We start from the raw sequence: 7,364 nt of genomic DNA on the forward strand, positions 1-7,364 counted from the left end.
AGTTCATGCTTATACATTTCTAGTAGAATAGTTTCGTGTTTTATTGGTAAATGTGCAGATGCAGTTTATTGAACATCACATAACAAATGTAGTTTTTCAAACTATACTGGCGTTCCAGTGTATTTTTTGTATTGCAATACAGTTGTTCCTATTGTATGACTATTATATGTTTATTTTAATATCTCTGTTTGTGTTATTAAATATATATTTAGAAATTTGTGTACCTGTTAAATGTGTATTGCGAAATTATTGCCTATTATACTATTGTAGAAGATTCTCGAGCATAAGAATCGACATTGTATATATATGTATGTAAATACCAGTATTGTTGTCAACTGAAATTTTTAGAACCTCACCTAAAGGTTATAACTCGACGCACCAAGAGACAGTTTTTAGTAGGGTTTTTTTTTCTGTAAATTGTGGATAAGGTTTGTACACTGGCTAAATTTCTTAGTTAGTTTTATCTTTACAAAATTAGGGATTAGTTTTTTTTCTGCACTGTTGGATGAAATAAATGTCATTCCTTCTATTGACAATTTTTGGTTTAAGTTTTCGAGTTTCGTTAGGATCCTACTAAGAGACAGTTTTATATTGTTTGTTTGTTACAATTAGTATGCTATAAACCTTGGAAGTTATATCTGTGATAAACGCTTATTAATCGAGAAACTACAGATATTTGACCAGAAACATTTATAGATTTAAAACATTACAAACATTTTAACTTCAGTGAATTAACTTTGGACGTAATATTTCTGCGAGGACACTACATATCTTCATCAGTGAAAAACTCACGTATGTCCTTGGTGAAAAAACTAGCTAGCTACCCCTTAAGTAAACTCTGTTGATGTCACCTCGAAACTAATTCGCTCATCGTGAACTGTCAATAAAATATTGAGTTCCAGATCAGATAGAAGAATGAATATCGTTTGTAGGTTTGTAAAACTTTTCTATATATATTTGTTATAGCTATTTAATAACCGTTATTATAAACTGAATTATTATTTTTATATTAAGATATGTTTGTGTTAAGAAATAAAACAGTGTATCAAATTATTAGCAAATATGATAAATTTAATATATGTCGACATTCAATTAACTTCTAAATTCAAATTTCATGTTATTTGTAGTACTTAACATACGAGATGGAAGACTCGCCCGAGATAAATCATAACATATAACACAGTACAGGTTCCTACATTTTCCTTACTGTAAGACAGTACAGGTTCTTACATCGTCCCTATTGTTTATAAAAGCGACTGTGTATAACGTCACATCATATCACGCTTGTTTTCTCGAAGTAAGGCGAGTCACAAATGCCAAAATGCATTTATTCAGATAGAAGAGTTCGATAGCTGTTTGCTGTGAGAGGGGTGTCATGAAACCTTTGAACTGTAGTGAGTGTTGGTAAAATAACCCTAAAGTAAAGAGTAGTGTGTGATCACATACTCTAGAGCCAAGAGCATAAAATTTATCCTGAAAGTAAAAATATCAATTCAATTTTAAATTTATATAATTTCTAAGTTTTTTCTGTTATATCCCCAGTTTTTAAAACAAAAACAAACGTCTTTAATTAACAGACTATAAATTAAGAATATAACAAATATTTTTTTCAGTTTTGTTGTTTATCCATTTCATTTTATACTTTCAGTACACTGACTAACAACAATATTAGGTTTACTTTTGTTGCTAGTTGATACGATATAAAAGCCATTGTTGTAACGTAGTGTTACCAAAATGAACCAGCTTTTCTATGTGTTAGAAGTTGTTAATCTAAATGGTGTTTAATTATAATTATTCTATAAATATGTTACGACTTCATTTCATGAATGATCTTAATTTTACTTGACTCACAAAATAATTTACTGACGGTTGACTGCCTCGACTGCCCCTTTCTGCCTTTTTGTTGGTCAAGCTTGATTTCGCAAAATTTACTTATTTCTGTTAGCTGTGAAATGTGAGATTAGAATATACTATGGAAGAAGGGGGAAGGTTAGTAGTACTTTCTCCGTCATTTCCCACCGTCTATACTTTAGTCTACAATAAGATATCAGAACGACATGCCAGGATCGCGCAGTAAACGCACAGAGGATATAAATCCGACAGAATAGCGCACTTCCAACGCTCTTTGTGTATAGGCTTAGAGTGATCGCAATCTTCAAAATAGTCGTAGACCTGCAATAAATTAACCTTTACAGTCAGAAATATCCATTAACATTTACTTGAGATTCGAGCGGCTGTGAGACGCTTTATTTAAAGGTTTAGTTTAAAAAAGCAAAACGTATTTTACAATTGGTGATGCAATATTTTGAGGAGAGGGCGTCATTTGAGCTTGTTATATGAGATGCTTAGAATTGGTGTGGTTTGACGAAATAACTGATTCAGTTACAACGTGAGGAGGTATTGTTCCTTAAATAACAAAGTAATTTTAAAGGAGAATTTCTTCTCGATAGCAAAAAGCGACCCTTAAAATAACGCTTTCAAGATGGTAATACAAGTTGAACTTGTACAGTGGCTATTCCATGACATATAAAGCAAAATGTTCTACTGGAGGATAAAACAATTTGTCCAAGAATCCACTTCAAAGCTGGTGCCAAGGAAAATATGCATTTTGGTCAATTATCTAATTGAGATAAATGCTTATTCTCTCAATATTCAACCAGTTGAGCTTGCTTATCAACGTGCAGAAGGTTCTGAACGTTGAAGTGTTTTCAATCTTCGTCGTAAATAGGTTCCGTTGTTAGTTCTTTAAAAACATGTAACTGATTAATTCATAGCACGTGCAATTTGTCATAACAGAGAAAACCACGTAGAAAGCAAAAAAGAAGTATTTGTTTTCAAGATGTATATTAGTTAAGAAATATAAAGATGGATTTTTGTAGATGAATGTTTCTCCTCCTCTGATATTCCAGAACCCTAACCATTGATTTGTAAGAGTAATTTAGGTAACTTTACGGACTTACAACGCTAAATTCGAAGGTTCGAATCCTAGGCGTTGGTTGGACACAGCAGCTAATTAAGTGTGGTTTCGATCTTAAAAACAAAGTAATTCATTAACTTACATATATTTTTTAAACTTTTTTTGCATTAAAAAGTTTTCCTTCTCTGTGAAAAAGAGTAGTTACTTTTGTGATCTCCTAACCTTAATTAGTGTCTCAAACCTACAAATATTAGGTTTTCAAGGTAACTGGATAACTGCCAATCTTAAACTACCACCAGAGATTTCTGTATTCTTCTAGATTTATGTTTCTAGTTAGATGACTCAGTTCTCAAAGTTCTGTTATACTAACAAACAAATATTCGAAGTGTATTTTGTTATTGTGGTGACATTATGCCTATTATTAGTTTGTTTGTTAAACACAAATATACACAATAGGTTATCTGCGTTGTGCTCATCAAGGTTTATAGAAACTCGATTTTTAGCGCTATAATTCTTCATACTTGTATCTGAGAGACTGTGGGGTTGGGAGGGAAGGTCAATCAATAGTTGTTAGCTTAATACAAAGCTACACAAGAGGCTATCTGTACTCCGTCCACCGCGGGGTATGGAATCCAATGTATAATATATAAATTGTGTTAGAATTTTTAACTAAACAGTAATATCTAAGTAATTCTTATTGACTGTAAATACATTTTGCAACTAAGTATCGTCATAAATAGGCAAGTCAGTACAAACATAACTGTTTCGCATAGAGCTACACTTTGAGATACTTCTGCTCTGTCTATCACACGTTATAGGTACATAAGTTTAACGCTGATCCACTAACTTTATATATGTTTCTAATCTGCATAAACTTACTGAGTTAATAAATGTCATACACCTATATTGTAATAATTCAAAAATGCATTAATATTTTAATGCTTGTAGCTAATGCTTAAAAACGAACAGCAGTATTTTGTTTTGTTTTGAATTTCGCGCAAAGCTACACGAGACCTATCTGCACTAACCGTCCCTAATTTAGCAGTGTAAGACTAGAAGGAAGGCAGCTAGTCATCACCACCCACCGCCAACTCTTGGGCTACTCTTTTACCAACGAATAGTGGGATTGATAGTCACATTATAACGCTCCCACGACTGAAAGGACGAGCATGTTTGGTGAGACGGGATTCGAACCCGCGACCCTCAGATTACGAGTTGAAGGCCTTAACCCACCGGGCCATGCCGGGCCGTGTGTAAGTGACTACGGCATGTTTTTCTGTGTGATGTAAGAAAATAATCGCTAAAGTACCAAGTAATGGATTTCCGATGTCAAATCTATGTAACTGACGGAAGTAAGAATCTCTGTATTGAAAGTAAATAAATATGGCTAGTTGTAGCAGTTCTGTTAGATGTTCTTGTTTGATGTTGATTCTCTTTTGGGAATCATGTGAAATAATTTCTACTGTAAAAGTTATATTACTTCATAACAAAGGGTTTGAGAGAATAGGTTAACAACATCAAAGCTGGGCGTTATTGCCCAATCTAAATGTTGTAGGAGGTGTGAACTGTTTTTAATTGGGCGCTTATCTTCCTTGCTCTAAAGGTTATAATTTATAATAAAATATATTTAATCAGCAAGTAAAGTCAAAACGAAACTGCGTTAATTATAGTGTGACCTACTACTAGGTATGTGAGTTAGGTGAGCTTCTACTAATAACGTACAAAATATAAATGTTATAATTTTTGTCTAAACAGTAGTCTGTTAGTACTTCTCACCGATTGCAACTAAATTTTAGCGCTCACTTTTAGAAAGCTATTGCGTGTAGTTCTTGTGTTTTACTTTTTGTTTCTTATATCTATTTCTTACCAGGTTTGTCGCTATGAGCTTTATATATACATATATATTGTAGCCAGGAGTGCACGAGGATATTCTCTTTTCACAAAGAAATCTTCTCGTACAGACCAATGGGGACGTAACATCCATGATAACTTTGATCCAGAAATTGATAGTGTGGTGTGAAAGAAAAGTTTCAGTAGAAAGTTTATCATCTATGAAGAATGAGCTACAAGACAGCATTTTGAAAGTTCCACTTACAGATTCAAAACATGGATATCCTTCAGTTTTTGAAAATCAGCTTTCATATTTTTGTTCAGAAGCCCTTCCAAGAAAACAAGATCCACAACAACTCTTCGCACAAATTGTTGCTCATAAAAAACTAATTTCAAAAGTGTCGTAAAGATGAAAATACTTTAAATTTGGCAATTTCAGTAAACAAGTAGCTTATTAAATTCTAAAAGATTGCATTGTACTTTCAGATGAAACAAGCAGTGGTGTTTGTCTTCTAAAGTGTGAGAACGTGCCACATTCAAAGATGTTTGTTCGTGTTAAACTATTGTTGGATTTGTCTATTACAATATGCAATTTTTCATGAAAGTGAAATTATGTGGGTGTTAGGCACTGAACGTGAATATGATCGAGGGTTTGAATTTGATTCTCTATTGAACCACACGTTCTGCTAAATCAATAGGTTATTCAGATAAACTGTTCGCCGCAGATCAGTGTCTGTAATAAATGTCTACTATTTATTTTGTGAAGAACTTTACTTTATCCAATAAAAATGTTGTTGGTGAATTGTAAACAGCTAAGATACACATCATATACATTGATATTAACATGAATTCTTTTATAATGTATAACCATATAGACAACTTCAAGAAACGCTATTTTTACTTCATTCATCCTACATGAAAAAAAAAACAACTAAAACTGGAGCTTCGGACCTTGGAGTAAGGTATTTAGAAATCACGTGTTAACATGATAAAGTTAAACTCATAAATTAACGTAAACTAAATGTTTCTCAAAATTCATGTCAAACCTGGTGTATGCTATAAGAGGGATATAAGATTGAGAGAATGTCTCACAATTCAGGTATTAAAGTTACAACTGATCCAAACACGTATGCTTACATATATGTTTCTTTTTAAAAGCATAAAGTCATTATGTATTTATTCCCAGTAAAATTTATGAATACATCCTAGTTTTACGAAGTTCTTAGAATGTAAATGTTTCACATATTGTGTGACGTTAGATATGAAACACTTACATTAATTTATGATCAATAAAATAGAAAGAAGTGTATGAAATTGTGTGGTAGAAAGATAAAAGAAAATATTTTTCATACAATCGTGATTTTATACCAAAATATTTTAATGTTGTTCTATAAAAAGAAATATGACCAAACTGCTATTATTCGACAGAGGTGATGTTTTAGAATAATTACTTGAATTCCTGGGGTTTATGTGTTGTTTTTTATTTATCAAAATGGTTGAATTGGAGACGTTAACAGTGGGGTGAAACTCATTGAAAAACGTTCAACGTTTATTTAGGAAGGACACTTTTTGTTTTTTTATTTTTCAAACATGATGGACTAGCTGATGAATGCTTAATCTTTCTATGCGATTTACTAAAAAATGAATAGTGTTATTATAAACTATACCTTAAAGACTGCAATTTTAATAGAAAGTTAACAATTTCCTAAAATATCACCCTGGTCGAATAAACTGTAAGTGAAGCATTAGGGTTAACTACAAATAGAAATGCCCATACCCAAAATACGTAAAGTAATTAGTTTAAATTGAAAAGTCTGTAGTATTTTGTAAATAAAAGCATTAATTACTAGTTATTAGGCCTATGTGAAGTTAACAATAAAAACAGGAGGAGCAAAAGTCGAAAATTTGTTCTTTGCTTTATTTTGGTAAAAGTATTAATACCGATACCAACCGTCTTGAGATACATTTTTACTTCAAATGAGTTTCTCCTCATCACGAATTGTGATGTTGTATTTTGTTTGAATTGGTTCATTTTTGACGTGATTTCTAGCAATTGGTTGAACTAAAAGAACTGCAATTAAACACCTGTCTTTTCTTTGAAGTTGGCTACAATTTTGTCAGAAAACGCACCGTTCAGTACCAGTGTAAAGTGTCAAATATTGTACGTTTATTTTATGACGAAAGCAGTACAACTCTAGAAGTGCAAAAATGTTTTTTATTGTCTTTGTCAAGAAGAACACACATCTTTTTTTAACACAGAGTGATGTGAAAATGTAAATATTTATCAACCACTGAAAGTTCAACATCCGTGAGAGAGCTCCTGTTATCCGGCATCAAAGTCCTCAGAACAAGAACAAAAGAAAGTTAAATAAGGAATTTTGCTCGCGGCTCGATTTTCAAGAAACTCCTGATGTTTCCATCAACATTCAACTCCATACACGATAGGCTATCTAATAGAACTGATTAATAATTTAGCTTATTTACTGTTTGGTAAATTTCATACAGATCGTTTGGAGGGACAGTTTCGATAATATCTCTAAATAGATAAATTAAATACTGTAATCTGAGAAAAAGCTGAAATTGTTTAGTCTAATGAGCTCAAACTACATCACTTTCC

The 7,364-nt window shown here is 32.2% G+C and overlaps 1 long non-coding RNA gene across 1 annotated transcript; it reads left to right on the forward strand.

Annotated features, from left to right (window-relative positions):
• Nucleotides 1-1,257: 1,257 nt before the first annotated feature.
• LOC143222263 (uncharacterized) lies at nucleotides 1,258-5,536 on the forward strand. Its single transcript, XR_013012135.1, has 2 exons — nucleotides 1,258-1,394; nucleotides 4,788-5,536. It is a non-coding gene; the product is annotated as an uncharacterized LOC143222263 (long non-coding RNA).
• The last annotated feature ends 1,828 nt before the right edge of the window (nucleotides 5,537-7,364 follow it).

Source organism: Tachypleus tridentatus, chromosome 8 (genome assembly GCF_004210375.1).
Source record: "Tachypleus tridentatus isolate NWPU-2018 chromosome 8, ASM421037v1, whole genome shotgun sequence".
Taxonomy (NCBI): Eukaryota; Metazoa; Arthropoda; class Merostomata; order Xiphosura; family Limulidae; genus Tachypleus; species Tachypleus tridentatus.